Raw genomic sequence first — 18,970 nt, 5'->3', positions numbered from 1 at the left:
TGTGTCATCTTACATGCTGCTGGTATTTTCTTATTTTGACAGAGGCCTGCTGCTTGGATTCTTGTTGGGGTGGACGAGTTGCCTCCATCTTGGGATCCAGTTGTCACGCCTAAATTCGGTAAAATACACCAGCTTTTTGGCCTCTTGACCTTGTTTCTATCATGTCTTAACCGAAGTACTATATCCTACTTGATGGCTCTTGTAGTCTTACTATGTGTGTATGTCTTATTAATAATTTGCTTCAAGTCAAGTAAACCATGAAATGTAGTTCTTATTTGTTGCTTGTTTACTCTAGTTTTAGTGACAAGATGAACTCCGAGATTATCGATCGAATTAGGAAGAGGAGAAGTGAGGATGATGAAGATATGATGTCCTTTATTCTGCCTGTATTGCATTGAATGCGTAATAGAGGACCAGTCGAGAGAAAGCAGCGACATAGCTCTATTCTATATGGCAAGAAGCATGTTGGCGATATCCTTAGAGGGCATGTTAAGAATTGCCTTGTAGCTTATAGGATGGAGCCACGTATCTTTCGGGCTTTGGCATCTTATCTTAGAAGAGAAAATCTAATATCCGATACAAGAATTAAGGTGGAGGATAAGTTAGCCTTTTTCCTGTACATGGTGTCTCACAACGTGTCTTATGAAGATCTCCAACTAGAATTTCAGCATAGTGGACAAACATTTCATGAGTACATCAATGAGTTCTTCAACATCGTCCCCGTCTTAGCTAGTCGATTTCTGAAGCCTCCGAACATTGATGAGCCACATCCAAAAATCTCCACTGACACAAGATTCTATCCTTACTTCCAGGTTTCCATTTTTGACGCTTCCACAATTCCTTTTCTTATCTAACTTATAGTTCTTTATTGACCTGTAATCTTTGCTTCCAGAACTGTTTAGGAGCCATTGATGGGTCACATGTTCCTATAACCGCAACACCTGAGTTTGCCGTTCCATTTCAAAATAGGAAGGGTACCTTGAGTCATAATATTATGGTTGCATGAGACTTCAATCTAAGATTCACTTTCTTATCATGTGGCCGGAAGGGTTCAGCTACGGATGCGAGGGTTCTTCATTCTGCAATGAGCAAGGGATTTAAAGTACCCGAGGGAAAGTTTTACCTAGTTGATGGGGGTTATGCAAACACTTAGTGATTTCTCGCACCTTATCGGGGTGTCCGGTATCATTTGAAGGAATTTGCATTGGTCATGGACATACTCGGCCACAAAACCACAGGGAATTGTTCAATCATCGACATGTTGTTCTACGGAACCATGTGGAAAGGTCCTTAGGAATTCTTAAAAAGCGCTTCCCAATTCTTCATGTTGGCACATTGCATTCAATCGAGAACCAAGTGAAACTTCCCGCAGCTGCCGCAGTTCTTCACAATATCATCAAAATGGAGCATGGTGACGAGACTTGGCTTGACAAGCAGCCCGATAACATAGCGCCAAATGTTTTTGTTGATCTCCCGAATGGCGATGAGAATAACTATGGGAATGACTTAGGGAACACTCTAAGGGATGAAATCGCAATGCAAATGTGGGAAGCATACCATCCTGAATAGCCAACATGATGGTCTGTGTTTTAATCATATATATACATATATTAATTAATTAACTTCTCTCGTCTTCATCATCTAATGATGTAGTGTGTGTTGAAATGCAGATGTGTATCCAAAGGGGTCCCCAAAGTATCATCTCATGAAAGCAAGTGGGAAAAAAGCTTCACACGTGCGAAGAAACCATCACCCAAAATTAAAAAGACACCTCCAAGAGGTATTTGGTCTACTTAATCTCCATTGCTCAGATCTTGCCAATTAAGTCATGTGCTTGATGTTATGTTTGGTGAATGATATCTTTCAGTACTACATGTAGTGGTGCATTATAGTAGAAACAAGTCTATAGCAGAGAGATAGCTCACCATGATCTTCTGGATGCCAATACTTGTTGCATTAATATTTCTCATCTTGAATATTAGCTAGCTCATGATAGTTTATCACTATTTGTTTTCAAATTGAATGATAGTAACTCCTCTTATCATGTTGAGCATTAAGTTTGAACAATGTAAATTTGTGTTGGTGTAGTTAAAAAGCCAAGAGCTCAATGGAACCTAGCTTTGGAAAAGGGTTTGGTGGAGATACTTCGGGAGCACAACACTCCGTACCATAGGGGACAGAATGGTTGGTCAACTAAAGCGTGGAATAGGATGGCAGATTTCTTTCATAAAAGATATGGCCACACTAATTTTACAAAGATACAGATTCAGGAAAAGAATAATGACTTGAAAGCTCAATACATAATTCTTAAGGATGCCCGCAAACAGAGCGATGTCAGCTGGAACTATCATACCCACATGATAGATGCTGACGCACATCTTTGGCAAAACTTGATGACTGTAAGTTCTAGTGTAGTGCATTTTGTCTTTGCAAAACTTGATGACTTGTATTCCATGCTTTTGTAATCAATCTTGTTTTCGAGCAATCTAAGTTTGATAAATCATTTCTTTTATATATACAGTCGTGGCCATAAATAGCTAAGTTCCAGAATAAGCCCTTTCCCCTCTACGATAAGCTTGGTGATCTGTATGACGGTTAGTTACTGAGTTGAATGGATTTTCATTTCCTCTCTTTTTGTTGACCTTTATAATGAATTTTCATTGTTGTGTGGCCTTTAATGATAACTTGGGCATTTGTGCAGGACATATAGCAGAAGGTAACTTCAATTTCACATCAACTCAGGTTACACAAGTGAGTGATGGTGATCCCGAAGTTGAAAGAGAGCAGACTTCCTTCTCTTTTGACCTGGATCAATATGGTGATGATTTACACATGTAAGATGATCCAAGAGATGCCGCCTGATATGTCTCCATCGTATCTACTTTTCCAAACACTTTTGCCCTTGTTTTGGACTCTAACTTGCATGATTTGAATGGAACTAACCCGGACTGACGCTGTTTTCAGCAGAATTGCCATGGTGTTATTTTTGTGCAGAAATAAAAGTTCTCGGAATGATTTGAAAATCCACAGAAAATATTTTTGGAATATATAAAAAATACTGGCAAAAGAATCAAGGCCAGGGGTCCCACACCCTATCCACGAGGGTGGGAGGCGCGCCTACCCCCCTGGGCGCGCCCCCTGCCTCGTGGCCCCCTGGTGCTCCACCGACCTCAACTCCAACTCCATATATTCACGTTCGGGGAGAAAAAAAACCAGAGAGAAGGATTCATCGCGTTTTACGATACGGAGCCGCCGCCAAGCCCTAAACTCTCTCGGGAGGGCTGATCCGGAGTCCGTTCGGGGCTCCGGAGAGGGGAATCCGTCGCCATCGTCATCATCAACCTTCCACCATCACCAATTTCATGATGCTCACCGCCGTGCGTGAGTAATTCCATCGTAGGCTTGCTGGACGGTGATGGGTTGGATGAGATTTATCATGTAATCGAGTTAGTTTTGTTAGGGTTTGATCCCTAGTATCCACTATGTTCTGAGATTGATGTTGCTATGACTTTGCTATGCTTAATGCTTGTCACTAGGGCCCGAGTGCCATGAATTCAGATCTGAACCTATTATGTTTTCATGAATATATGTGAGTTCTTGATCCTATCTTGCAAGTCATTAGTCACCTACTATGTGTTTTGATCCGGCAACCCCGAAGTGACAATAATCGGGACCACTCCCGGTGATGACCATAGTTTGAGGAGTTCATGTATTCACTAAGTGTTAATGCTTTGGTCTGGTACTCTATTAAAAGGAGGCCTTAATATCCCTTAGTTTCCAATAGGACCCCGCTGCCACGGGAGGGTAGGACAAAAGATGTCATGTAAGTTCTTTTCCATAAGCACGTATGACTATATTCGGAATACATGCCTACATTACATTGATGAACTGGAGCTAGTTCTGTGTTGCCCTATGTTGTAACTGTTGCATGAATAATCGCATCCGACATAATTATCCATCACTGATCCAATGCCTACGAGCTTTTCACATATTGCTCTTTGCTTAGTTACTTTACCGTTGCCATTGTTACAACTACTACAAAACTGCTACTGTTACTTTTGCCACCGTTATCGTTACTTCCATACTACTTTGCTACTAAATACTTTGCTGCAGATATTAAGTTATCCAGGTGTGGTTGAATTGACAACTCAGCTGCTAATACTTGAGAATATTTTTTGGCTCCCCTTGTGTCGAATCAATAAATTTGGGTTGAATACTCTACCCTCGAAAACTGTTGCGTTCCCCTATACTTGTGGGTTATCAAGACTATTTTCTGGCGCCGTTGCCGGGGAGCATAGGTCTATTCTTTGAGTCACTTGGGATTTATATCTGCTGGTCACTATAAAGAACTTGAAAGACAAGAAAACCAAAATTTATCCCTCAACTACGAGGGGAGGGAAAGAACTGTTGATCAAGCTGAATTGCTATTGAATAATATGTTGACTAATGAAAATAATTGGACACTTCCTGAACCAACTCCTAAGCCAACTCCGAAGAAAAGGGGTATTCTATTTCTCAGTCCTGAAGATATGCAAGAGGCAAAGAAATCCATGAAAGAAAAAGGTATAAAAGCTGAAGATGTTAAGAATTTACCTCCTGTTGAAGAAATACATGGCCTTAATTTACCACATATCGAAGAAATACATGGTCTTGATAACCCGACACAGGTAGTAAAAGTAAATTCTCTCTATAGATATGATAAAGCTGAAATCCCGTCTACTAAGTTTGCTAGCCAATGCTTGGATGAGTTTGATCACTTTATGGTTAAACAAGAAAACTTCAATGCTTACGTTGGTAGACAATTGAAACACAATGCTTATATGATTGAACACTTAAGTGATTATATGTCTGGAGTTAAAGGTGAACTTAAACTCATTAGTAAACATGCTTCTATGGTTACCACTCAAGTAGAACAAGTACTTAAAGCTCAGTATGATTTTCTCATTGAATTAAATAATAAGAAAAAGGATAATGCCGTTAGAGTTGTGACTAGAGGGGGTAAAATGACTCAGGAACCTTTGTATCCTGAGGGCCACCCTAAGTGAATTGAGCAAGATTCTCAGAGAACTAATGTAGATGAACCTAGTCCTTCTAAGAGGAAGAAAAAGAAAAATGATAGGACTATGCATGCTTCTAGTGAACCTGTTGTTGACACACCTGAGAATCCCAATGGTATTTCTATTTCTGATGCTGAAACACAATCTGGTAATGAACATGAACCTAGTGATAATGTTAATGATGATGTTCATGTTGATGCTCAACCTAGCAATGATAATGATGTGGAAATTGAACCTGTTGTTGATCTTGATAACCCACAATCAAAGAATCAACGTTATGATAAGAGAGACTTTGTTGCTAGGAAGCACGGTAAAGAAAGAGAGCCATGGGTTTAGAAACCCATGCATTTTCCTCCTAAACCATCCAAGAAAAAGGATGATGAGGATTTTGAGCGTTTTGCTGAAATGATTAGACCTATCTTTTTGCGTATGCGTTTAACTGATATGCTCAAAATGAATCCTTATGCTAAATACATGAAAGATATTGTTACCAACAAGAGAAAGATACCGGAAGCTGAAATTTCCACCATGCTTGCTAATTATACTTTTAAAGGTGGAATCCAAAGAAACTAGGAGATCCAGGAGTACCAACTATACCATGCTCCATTAAAAGAAACTATGTTAAAACTGCTTTATGTGATCTTGGAGCCGGTGTTAGTGTTATGCCTCTCTGTTTATATCGTAGACTTGATTTGAATAAGTTGACACCTACTGAAATATCTTTGCAAATGGCCAATAAATCAACTGCTATACCTGTCGGTATTTGTGAGGATGTGCCTGTTGTGGTTGCAAACACTACTATTTTAACGGACTTTGTTATTCTTGATATTCCCGAGGACGACAATATGTCGATTATCCTTGGTAGACCCTTTACTGTAGGGGTTGTTATTGATTGCAAAGGCAATGTCACTTTTCATGTTAATGGTAATGAGCATACGGTACACTTTCTGAGGAAACAACCTCAAATTCACAGTATAAACTCTATTGGAAAAATTCCATCAATTATTTTTGGAGGTTTTGAATTTCCTCTTCCTACTGTCAAGAAGAAATATGATATTCTTATTATTGGGGACGTGCATATCCCCGTTGAGGTAACCTAGTTCTATTCGAAAAATCTCCAGTTTCATGCAATTCGGAATGAGTTTGTTAACAAGACCTGATCAACCTTGTTAGTGGATTCCTTTTGATGAGCATGAGATGGATGAAGTTATAAAGCACAACTCTCTGTACCCTCCTTTTACTTTCTGTTATTCAGATTAAATAAAGTAAAAATAGTATTTTTGTCTATTTTCTGAATTATTCGTGCAATAAAAAGTACCTCGAAAATAAAAGTTCTCCAAATGCCCTGAAATTGAAGCATGATTTTTTTCTAGAATATTTAAGAATATTTGGCACTGAGAACACAACAGGGGGAGCAAGCACCTGGCCACGAGGGTCCAGGGCGCGCCCACCCCCTGGGCGCGCCCCGTGCCTCGTGGGCCCCTGGTGGCCCCCCTCCACTTATTCCAGCACCCACACACCCCTTCTTCCTCCCAAAAAAATCACCAACCAGCTCAAGCATGAGTTCTAGCTCATCTTGCTGCCATTTTCGATCTCCTTGCTCAAAGCTCCACTCACAAGACTGCCTTGGGGGATTGTTCTTTGGTATGTGACTCCTCCAATGGTACAATTAGTTTTTGTTCTAGTGCTTTATTTATTGCAAATTTTTGCTGCTTAGGTGACCCTGTTCTTGAGCTTGCATGTCAAATTTATTTGGTCCCAAGTAGTTCTAATGCATGATATAGTCTCTAGGCACTTGTGGGAGTAGTTGCTATCAATTTTGTTGAGTTTGGTTCACTTTTATTTTAAGTTACTAAAAAATTTAGAAAATTTTCAGAGGAAGAGATATGTTTAGGAAAATGTACCAAGGCGGTTCTTCAAGGAAGCAAGGACCCAGGCCCGCAATACGTGAGTCGGACCATGAACCACCAAGAGAAGCTCAAGTGCGGCCTTGCGAATGGCCGTCAGAAGATTTTATGGTTCAAGCAGGAATTAAGGAGGAATTTGACGCATATGTGCTCAACGCTGATTTGGAGGGCTTTGTGTCAGATAAGTGCCTCCAATACTACTACCTTACTGATTCCTTTGTGAGAAGATTTAGATTTTCATCATCACGCAACTCTCACATGGTCCTGTTTGATCTTTATGACAAATCTTATACCATGGACTTAGAAGATTTTAATATTGCCTGTAAACTCCCGCAATGGGGTAGTGCTAGTGAACCTCGCAAATCTGAGTCTAGAAGATTTCTTGCTAGTATCACTGTGGGGGAATCTAGAGAAATAACACAAGCTACGATAGTGAGCATTCATTTTCCTGCTATACATTATTTTGCTCTCTTTATAGGTAGATGCATAAACGGTAAGGATGAGGCATGCCACATGTGTGTTCCTGATCTCAGTGTTCTCAAGAGTGCTGTATTGGGAGATAAACAATATAACTTGGGGGCCATTGTTGCGCGTAGGTTGCATAATAACAGTATTAGTGGAGATTTGTTTGGGGGGAATTTATGCAACCTGTGTGGCTAATTATCTTGAGATACCCATTCATGATTATGATATGGAATTGCCTCCCGCTTATTTAGATTATAATGCCATGGTTCGCCATCAGTTTGTTGAGAGGAATGAACAGTTCCTCCGGTATCGACTAATCTTTGACAGACGTCGCACTGTCCATGTTGCTCTCACTGCTCCTGGTTTCTTTGACTTTCAGGCAAAAAGGAGATATATTATAACCAGGGAGGAGGCGACCGAGTAAGAGAGGAGGACGAAGGTAGATCGCCTCCAAGCTGCAGCTCACGAGGCAATAGCTGTTGCATCTCAGTACGACCCCAGCTACAACTTTGATCCATGGGCATAAACCAACTTAGGCCAAGAGCCTAAGCTTGGGGGAGTACGTATTTCTCACCGACATTACATTCATGTTCACACACTCATTCTAGTTGTCGGTGCTCATACTTTTTCATTGTATTATCCATGCTAGTTTATTTTCCTTTTTATGCTTTCTTCTTGTGTGTTTGAAAAACCTTAAGAAAAACCTAAAAAAAATAGTTGTAACTTTTAGCTAGCTTACTTTCCATGCCTGTAGTAGTAATAACTAAAAGAAAACCCAAAAAGATTTCCTGTTCTTCTTTTGCTTGTTGGGAGCTCTCCCGTGTAAATAGTTTTAGTTATTTTCTTTTCTTTGGGGGTCGAGAGGAGAAGACCATGATGAAAATGTTGAAGTGGCTCTTATCCTTTGTATTAAATGCTCGCAGATTCCAGCTTAGTCCAATGCACGTGCACTATTATTATTATCCACACCGTTCGGTCGTGCGAGTGAAAGGCAATAATGACTATATATGATGGATTGATTGAGATGAGAGGAGCTGGTATGAACTCGACCTCTCTTGTTTTTGTATTTATGATTAGTTCATCGTTCCTGATTCAGCCTATTATGAATAAACATGTTTGCAATGACAATTAGAGATTATAGTTGCTTATGACATGCTTAATTAGCTAGGAGTTTATAATGGTTTACCTTGCATGCCAACATGCTATTAAAATGGTTGTGATGTGGTATGATAGGGTGGTATCCTCCTTTGAACGATTTGAGTGGCTTGACTTGGCACATGTTCATGCATGTAGTTGAAACAAAATCAACATAGCCTCCACGATATTTATGTTCATGGTGAATTATATCCTACTCATGCTTGCATTCAGTGTTGATTAATTTTAATGCATGTTCATGACTGTTGTCGCTCTCTAGTTGGTCGCTTCCCAGTCTTTTTCTAGCCTTCACTTGTACTAAGCGGGAATACTGCTTGTGCATCCACTTCCATAAACCCCAAAGTTATTCCATATGAGTCCACCATACCTTCCTATATGCGGTATCTACCTGCCGTTCCAAGTAAATTTGTATGCGCCAAACTCTAAACCTTCAAATGAAATTCTGTTTTGTATGCTCGAATAGCTCATGTATAAACTAGGGATGTCTGTATCTTCCATGTTAGGCGGGTTATTCTCAAGAGGAGTGGACTCCGCTCCTCACTCACGAGAAAATGGCTGGTCACCGGGATGCCCAGTCCCATGCTCTAAGCAAATCAAATCAAAATAATTGCAAACAAAACTCCCCCAGGGCTGTTGCTAGTTGGAGGCACTCGTTGTTTCGAGCAAGCCATGGATTGATGCTTCTTGGTGGTGGGGGAGTATAAACTTTACCATTCTTCTTGGGAACCGCCTATAATGTGTGTAGCATGGAAGATATCGAGATATCTCGGTTGTTATGTTGACAATGAAAGTATGCCGCTCGAAATATTATTTATCTCTATTTCAAAACCGAGCTCTGGCACCTCTACAAATCCCTGCTTCCCTCTGCGAAGGGCCTATCTATTTACTTTTTTGTTGAGTCATCACCCTCTTATTAAAAGGCACCAGTTGGAGAGCACCGCTGTCGTTTGCATCCATTACTATTAATTTATATTGAGTATGACTATGACTGGATCTATTTTACCATGAATTACAATGTCTAGTCAGTTCTTGATCTTCAGAGGTGCTCTGCATTTATGTTTTGCGGTCTCAAAAAGGGCTAGCGAGATACCATCTTGTTATATCATATTATGATTGTTTTGAGAAAGTGTTGTCATCCGAGATTTATTATTATTGCTCGCTAGTTGATTATGCCATTGATATGAGTAAACATGAGACCTAAGTGTTATTGTGAATATGGTTAATTCATAATCTTTGCTGAAAAATTGAATGCTGGCTTTACATATTTCCAACAACAAGAGCAAACAGAGTTTGTAAAAGTTTTTCTTTATCACTTTCAGTTTGTCAATTGAATTGCTTGAGGACAAGCAAAGGTTTAAGCTTGGGGGAGTTGATACGTCTCCATCGTATCTACTTTTCCAAACACTTTTGCCCTTGTTTTGGACTCTAACTTGCATGATTTGAATGGAACTAACCCGGACTGACGCTGTTTTCAGCAGAATTGCCATGGTGTTATTTTTGTGCACAAATAAAAGTTCTCGGAATGACCTGAAAATCCACGGAGAATATTTTTGGAATATATAAAAAATACTGACGAAAGAATCAAGGCCAGGGGGCCCACACCCTGTCCACGAGGGTGGGAGGCGCGCCTACCCCTGCCTCGTGGGCCCCCTGGTGCTCCACCGACCTCAACTCCGACTCCATATATTCACGTTCGGGGAGAAAAAAACCAGAGAGAAGGATTCATCGCGTTTTACGATACGGAGCCGCCGCCAAGCCCTAAACTCTCTCGGGAGGGCTGATTTGGAGTCCGTTCGGGGCTCCGGAGAGGGGAATCCGTCGCCATCGTCATCATCAACCTTCCTCCATCACCAATTTCATGATGCTCACCGCCGTTCGTGAGTAATTCCATCGTAGGCTTGCTGGACGGTGATGGGTTGGATGAGATTTATCATGTAATCGAGTTAGTTTTGTTAGGGTTTGATCCCTAGTATCCACTATGTTCTGAGATTAATGTCGCTATGACTTTGCCATGCTTAATGCTTGTCACTAGGGCCCGAGTGCCATGAATTCAGATCTGAACCTATTATGTTTTCATGAATATATGTGAGTTCTTGATCCTATCTTGCAAGTCATTAGTCACCTACTATGTGTTATGATCTGGCAACCTCGAAGTGACAATAATCGGGACCACTCTCGGTGATGACCGTAGTTTGAGGAGTTCATGTATTCACTAAGTGTTAATGCTTTGGTCCGGTACTATATTAAAAGGAGGCCTTAATATCCCTTAGTTTCCAATAGGACCCCGCTGCCACGGGAGGGTAGGACAAAAGATGTCATGCAAGTTCTTTTCCATAAGCACGTATGACTATATTTGGAATACATGCCTACATTACATTGATGAACTGGAGCTAGTTCTGTGTCACCCTATGTTATAACTGTTGCATGAATAATCGCATCCGACATAATTATCCATCACTGATCCAATGCCTACGAGCATTTCACATATTGCTCTTTGCTTAGTTACTTTACCGTTGCCATTGTTACAACTACTACAAAACTGCTACTGTTACTTTTGCCACCATTACCGTTACTTCCAAACTACTTTGCTACTAAATACTTTGCTGCAGATATTAAGTTACCCAGGTGTTGTTGAATTGACAACTCAGCTGCTAATACTTGAGAATATTTTTTGGCTCCCCTTGTGTCGAATCAATAAATTTGGGTTGAATACTCTACCCTCGAAAACTGTTGCGATCCCCTATACGTGGGTTATCACCGCCCCAAGTGACGGTTCAAGAGATGCTGCCCCAAGTGATGGTCCAAGAGATGCTGCCCCAAGTGATGGTCCAAGAGATGCTGCCCAAACAGGTGCTCCCGGTGGTTCAAATAAGAAGCCAGTGAAGGAGCCCAAGAATAAGAAGCGTGATGATCCGATGGTGGAGGTGAAGGCACAATATGTGGAGATCAAATGGAAGCAAGCGGAGGAGGAGTCTGTTTTGTTGGCAGGGTCAAAAAATGCCCAAGAGTTCTCCATCAGCAAGTGCATTGCTGTTTTGCACAAGATGGAAAGCATCCGCCGCGATGAAAGAGCTGCTGCCTACAAAGTGTTCAAAAGTGTTGAGAATCGTGAGATTTTTCTGAGTTCTGTCGCCGAAGATGAAGATAGTGCTGGTGTGTTTCTTCGGAGCGAAATGGCAGTGTTGCATCAACGTATCTAAGGTAAGCTACCTTGTTCCTATTAGCATCTGTATATTCTGGTCACTTCAGCTCTATATATTCTGGTCATCAAACCAAACTAGGGTAGCCTGACGAGGTTTCACGTCATCTTAGTTTCATGCCATCCGTATCCTAACCTACCTATGCTTGTCAGTTATTGTAAAAAAACTAGTTCTCGTGGTCTTTTGCTGTATTTATCAGTTTTAGACAAGTTCTACCCAATTGCCGTGTTGTCACATAAAAAGCTTGTCAATTATTTTAAAATCTTGCTGTCGTGTTGTTTTGTTATTTTTATCAGTGGCGTGCTCACAGCAATAATTTGCTTTGTTCCTTCCATCTCCTCTCTGTTATTTTTTGGCGGGAAACGTTAATGTGCTTGTACTCTTGCTTGAGAAGTTTTCTCCTGTAGTTTTGCTGGAGTAGCTTGCTTGCTTCTGTAGGATTAACAAGGTTGAGAAAGTTGCTTCTACTCCAGTTTTCTTCTGTAGTTTCGCTGGAGTAGTTTGCTTGCTTCTGTAGGATTAAGAAGGATTTTCAGGGCGAGTACAATTTGCTATGAGTAGGTTGTACACTTGCTTGAGAAGGTTGGAGCCACTAGAGAAGTTTGCTCTAAGGAGAAGTTTGTTGTTGGAGTAGGTTGAACTGCAGCAGTAATAACTATTTACTGTTGTTGGAGTAGGATTAAGATTAATTTGGAGCAGCAGTAATAACTTTTGGAGTATGTCTGCTTCCCAGTGCTGTTTGGAGCAGCACCAGTATCCTTCTTGTACTGCTAACATAGCAGGTTGCTCGTACTCCATGTTTGAGTACTTCCTGTCGAAGGTTGCTTGTACTTCATGTTTGAGTACTGAACATGACAGGTTAATTTCATAACAAGACAGGTTAATTTCAGATATGATGCTGTTCACACATTTCAGATATGATGTTGTTGGACATTTGTAAAATCTAGTGCTTATGTATCTGCTGTTTGAATTAGGAATTATGAATAGCACATCCTAGGACATGAATTGGGATTATGAACAGGACATCCTAGGACATGAATTGGGATTATGTACAGACTTGTTTGTGCATGGAGTTGTGCTTGCAATGTAGCGTCTAGAGGCATGTATAAGGCACAAACGATAGCTCAATGGAAATTTTCTTTTATAAATGGGAAGAAGACGTTTGGACTCTTTTCCTTTTGTGAGAAGGGATCTTTCGTTTTATGCTAAACTGAACATTCTTGGATTCTGGTGCCCATCCAGACTCTCATTTTGCTTTTGTTTTATGATTAGGTTCTCAGGCAACCAAAGAAGCAAGATTAAACAATTTGGACAAACTATTGGCCATTCAAAAACTGGATGATCATGACATCATCAAGAGCAATTCATATGTATGACAACATCATTCTCAGTGGTCTGTAAAAATATAACTAATTGTGAGCTATTGCACAAGAAACCTGTGTTGCATTATGTTTGTTGCAAAATTATGGTGTTGCTGTGAAAGATCACGGATAAGATATTATTGATTCCAAGTCATGTTGTTTATGAGAAATCATGTTGTTGCTGTGATATAATTGATATTGTTGTGACGAGATATTGATCTAAAGTCAGGCAAAAGTTATGTTGTTGCTGTGAAGAATTGCTGCAAAATTATTCTCCTGTAGCAAGTTCTTTTTAATATGATGTTGCTTTACTTCTAAAGATTGCATTTTTACACATTTGCACTATCTTATCTGAATATGGGAATCCCTCCATACCAAACAAGTTTTTCATATGGAGGGGATTGTGGCTAGAGGGGTTTAGAGGGTTTCAAGGGGATCTGAGGGGATTGGGTGGAACAAGGGGATTCACAAAATCCCCTCCTCCCCAAACCTCCCAAATCCACTCCTACCAAACAAGGCCTTAGTGAATTCTCGACAAACGACATACTCCCCCCTGCTCGTCTCCCCCTCTCTTCTCCCCAGCTTGTCTCGGGCGCCAGAGCTCCCCTACTCGGCTCCCCGCATCGAAGCTCTCCTACTTGGCTTCCCACGCAGCTTCGCCGGGCATTGCTGGAGCTCACCCTCCTCCACCGTGTTGCTTCCCCGGACGAGGAGAAGGCTCAATTTTTTCGATCTGTTATCCACCGGATGCATCCTTCCCCGATGTTGGCGAGCCGGAACTGGCCCTGCCCGTTGTCAACCTCGTCCACCTCGCCATCAACCTTCTCCACCTCACCGTCAACCTTGTCCACAGAGCCGGTGATACGTCCCAACGTATCTATAATTTTTTATTGTTCCATGCTGTTATATTATCATTCTTGGATGTTTTACAATCATTTTATAGCAACTTTATATCATTTTTTGGGACTAACCTATTGACATAGTGCCCAATGCCAGTTGCTGTTTTTTGCTTGTTTTTTACTTCGTACAAAATCAATACCAACGGACTCTTGGTGATTTTTTCTAGACCAGAAGACACACGATGGGCCAAGAAAGTACCTGAGGGGGGCTTGATACGTATCCAACGTATCTATAATTTATGAAGTATTCATGTTGTTATTTTATCATTGTTGGATGTTTTACAATCATTTTATAGCAACTTTATATCATTTTTTGGGACTAACTTATTGACCCAGTGCCCAATGCCAGTTGCTGTTTTTTGCTTGTTTTTTACACCGCAGGAAATCAATATCAAATGGAGTCCAAACACCGTGAAACGTTTTGGAGATTTTTTATGGACCAGAACACCCAAGATGGGCCGGAGTTGCACCTGGGGATGTGCCCCGAGGGGGGCACAACCCACCAGGGCGCGCCAGGCCCCCTTGGCGCACCCAGGTGGGTTGTGCCAGCCTCGGTGGCCCCCCGTACCCCCTCTTTGCACTATAAATTCCCAAATATTCCGAAACCCTTCGGGGTTAACCTAGATCAGAAGTTCCGCCGCCGCAAGGTATCTATATCCATGAAAACCAATCTAGACCCTGTTTCGGCACCCTGCCGGAAGGGGGAATCATCTCCAGTGGCCATCTTCATCATCCCGGAGGCCACCACGATGAGGAGGGAGTAGTCCACCCTCGGGGCTGAGGGTTTGTAACAGTAGCTATGTGCTTAATCTCTCTCTCTCTCTCTTGTGATCTATGTCATGGGCTTTGTTAATATAGATGCATCATATGATGTTTCTCCCCGCTATACTCTTGTTGTGATGAATTGAGTCTTTACCCTTTGAAGTTTTGTATTGTTAGATTGAATATTTAGAGATGAGAACACATGATGTATATCTTGCAGTATGAATACTTGAGGTGACAAATGGGGTATCATATTGATTCACTTGATATGTATCTTGGCATTCAACTTGCGGATTCCCGCGGTGATATTGGGGTAATCTATGCATAGGGGTTGATGCACGTTCTTATTATCTTTTCTCCGATAGAAACTTTGGGGTCTCTTTGTAGTTCTTTGTGTGGATTGAGTATTATGAATATGAATTTGCTTTGGTGTTATCTTAGTACAAACTCTTGATTAGATCGATCGGAAAGAATAGCTTGCGTTATTTTAGTACGAACTCTAGGATAGATTGATAGGAAAGAATAGCTTTGAGGTGGTTTCATACCCTACAAACAATTCCTATCTTTTGTTCTCCGCTAATAGGAACTCGGGAGTGACTCTTTATTGCACTTTGAGGGATAATCATATGATCCAACTATGTTAGCATTGTTGAGAGGTTGCACTAGTGAAAGTACGGACCCTAGGCCTTGTTTTCAAGCATTGCAATACCGTTTTTGTGCCCGTTTACTATTTGCTACCTTGTTGTTTTTATTTATTCAGATTATAAAAGTATATTCCTACCATCAATATTACACTTTTATCACCATCTCTTCACCGAACTAGTGCACCTATACAATTTGCCATTGTATTGGGTGTGTTGGGGACACAAGAGACTTTTTATTATTTGGTTGCAGGGTCGTTTGAGAGAGACCATCTTCATCCTACACCTCCCATGGATTGATAAACCTTAGGTCATCCACTTGAAGGAAAATTGCTACTGTCCTACAAAACTCTGCGCTTGGAGGCCCAACACGTGTCTACAAGAATAAATTTGCGTAGTAGACATCAGGGCTCCGAGGGGAGCACAACCCACCAGGACGCGCCTGGGGGCCCAGGCATGCCTAGGTGGGTTGTGCCCACCTCGTCCGCCTCCCACCGCCTCTTTGCTCTATAAATTCCCTGGACACCCAAAAACCTAGGGGAGTCGACGAAAAACAATTCCATCCGCCGCAAGTTCCAGAAACCACAAATCCAATCTAGACACCATCACGGAGGGGTTCATCATCCTCATTAGTGCCTCTCCGATGATGCGTGAGTAGTTCATTATCGACCTTCGGGTCCGTAGTTAGTAGCTAGATGGCTTCCTATCTCTCTCTTGGTTCTCAATAAAATGGTCTCTTGGAGATCTATTTGATGTAATTCTTTTTTGCGGTGTGTTTGTTGGGATCCGATGAACTTTGAGTTTATGATCAGATCTATGTTTTTATCCATCAAAGTTATTTGAGTCTTTTGATCTCTTATATGCATGATTACTTGTAGCCTCATATTTCTTCTCCGAATCTTTGGTTTAGTTAGGCTGACTAGATCGATTTTTCTTGCCATGGGAAGAGGTGCTTTGTGATGGGTTCGATCTTATGGTGCTTGATCCCAGTGACAGAAGGGGAAATGACATGTATGTATCGTTGCCATTAAGGATAACAACATGGGGTCTATTTCTACATAAATAGATCTTGTCTACATTATGTCATCGTTCTTATTGCATTACTCTGTTTCTCCATGAACTTAATGTTGGGGAATGCAGCATGCAATTTCAAAAAAATTCCTATGATCACGCAAGATCTATCTAGGAGATGCATAGGAACGAGAGGGGGAGAGTGTGTCCATGTACTCTCGTAGAACGAAAGCGGAAGCGTTTACTTAACGCGGTTGATGTAGTCGAACGTCTTCTCGATCCAACCGATCAAGCACCGAACGTATGGCACCTCCGAGTTCTGCACATGTTCAGCTCGATGACGTCCCTCGAACTCTTGATCCAGCAAAGTGTCGAGGGAGAGTTTCGCCAGCACGACGGCGTGGTGATGGTGATGGTGAAGTGATCCGCGCAGGGCTTCGCCTAAGCACTACGTGAATATGACCGGAGGCGTAAACTATGGAGGGGGGCGCCGCACATGACTTGGAACAATTGATGTGTGTTAGAGGCGCCCCCACCCCCGTATATAAAGGAGGGAGAGGGGAGGAGGCCGGCCCTATGCGCGCCCCAAGTAGGAGGAGTCCTACTTGGGCTCCTAGTAGGATTTGCCCCTCTTCCTTTTACCGGAGGGGGAAAGGGGGAAGGAGAGAGAGAGAGCGAGAAGGAAAGGGGGGCGGCGCCCCCTCCCCTAGTCCAATTCCGAATCCTGCCTTGTGGGGGGCATGCCACCCCTATGTGGGCTGGTGTTCCTCCCTCATATGGCCCATATAGCCCATATCTTCCCCCCGGGGGTTCCGGTAACCCCCCGGTACTCTGATATGTACCCGATACATTCCGAAACACTTCCGGTGTGCGGATACTATCATCCAATATATCAATCTTTACCTCTCGACCATTTCGAGACTCCTCATCATGTCTGTGATCTCATCTGGGACTCCGAACAATATCCGGTCACCAAATCACATAACTCATATAATACAAATCGTCATCGAACATTAAGCGTGCAGACCCTACGGGTTCGAGAACTATGTAGACATGACCGAGACACCTCCCTGGTAAATAACCAATAGCGGAACCTGGATGCTCATGTTGGTTCCTACATATTCTACGAAGATCTTTATCGGTCAAACCGTAATGACAACATACGTCATTCCCTTTGCCATCGGTATGTTACTTGCCCGAGATTCGATCGTCGGTATCTTCATACCTAGTTCAATATTGTTACCGACAAGTCTCTTTACTCGTTCCGTAATGCATCATCCTGCAACTAACTCATTAGTCACATTGCTTGCAAGGCTTATCATGATGTGCATTACCGAGAGGGCCCAGAGATACCTCTCCAATACTCAGAGTGACAAATCCTAATCTCGATCTATGCCAACCCAACAAATACCTTCGGAGATACCTGTAGAGCATCTTTATAATCACCCAGTTACGTTGTGATGTTTGATAGCACACAAGGTATTCCTCCGGTATCCGGGAGTTGCATAATCTCATAGTCAAAGGAATATGTATAAGTCATGAAGAAAGCAATATCAATAAAACTTAATGATCATTATGCTAAGCTAACGGATGGGTCTTGTCCATCACATTGTTCTCCTAATGATGTGATCCCGTTCATCAAATGAAAACACATGTCTATGGTTAGGAAACTTATCATCTTTGATTAACGAGCTAGTCTAGTAGAGGCTTACTAGGGACACTGTGTTTTGTCTATGTATCCACACATGTATCAAGTTTCCGGTTAATACAATTCTAGCATAAATAATAAACATTTATCATGATATAAGGAAATATAAAATAACAACTTTATTATTGCCTCTAGGGCATATTTCCTTTAGTCGCCCACTTGCACTAGAGTCAATAATCTAGTTCACATCGCCATGTGATTTAACACTAATAGTTCACATCTTTATGTGATTAACACTCATAGTTCACATCGCCATGTGATCAACACCCAAAGGGTTTACTAGAGTCAATAATCTAGTTCACATCGCTATGTGATTAACACCCAAAGAGTACTAAGGTGTGATCATGTTTTGCTTGTAAGAGATGTTTAGTCAACGGGTCTACCACATTCAGATTCATATGTATTTTGCAAATTTCTATGTCTACAATGATCTGCATGGAGCTACTCTAGCTAATTGCTCCCACTTTTAATATGTATCCAGATTGAGACTCGGAGTCATGCGGATCAGTGTCAAAGCTTGCATCGACGTAACCCTTTACGACGAACTCTTTTTCACCTCCATAACCGAGAAATATTTCCTTAGTCCTCTTAGGCAACTAAGTATAATTTTGACCGCTGTCCAGTGATCCACTTCTGGATCACTATCGTACCCCCTTGCCAAACTCATGGCAAGGTACACAGCAGGTTTGTTATACAGCATGGCATACTTTATAGAACCTATGGTTGAGGCATAGGGAATGACTTTCATTCTCTCTCTATCTTTTGCCGTGGTCGGGTTTTGAGTCTTACTCAACTTTACACCTT

General features: G+C 41.6%; 1 pseudogene; it reads left to right on the top strand.

Annotated features, from left to right (window-relative positions):
* Positions 1-620: 620 nt before the first annotated feature.
* Positions 621-11,784, top strand: LOC123160320 (uncharacterized; annotated as a pseudogene).
* The last annotated feature ends 7,186 nt before the right edge of the window (positions 11,785-18,970 follow it).

Source organism: Triticum aestivum, chromosome 1D, assembly GCF_018294505.1.
Source record: "Triticum aestivum cultivar Chinese Spring chromosome 1D, IWGSC CS RefSeq v2.1, whole genome shotgun sequence".
Lineage (NCBI taxonomy): Eukaryota > Viridiplantae > Streptophyta > Magnoliopsida > Poales > Poaceae > Triticum > Triticum aestivum.
The sequence above is the reverse complement of the archived record's forward strand: the minus strand, read 5'-3'. Positions and strand labels throughout refer to the sequence as shown.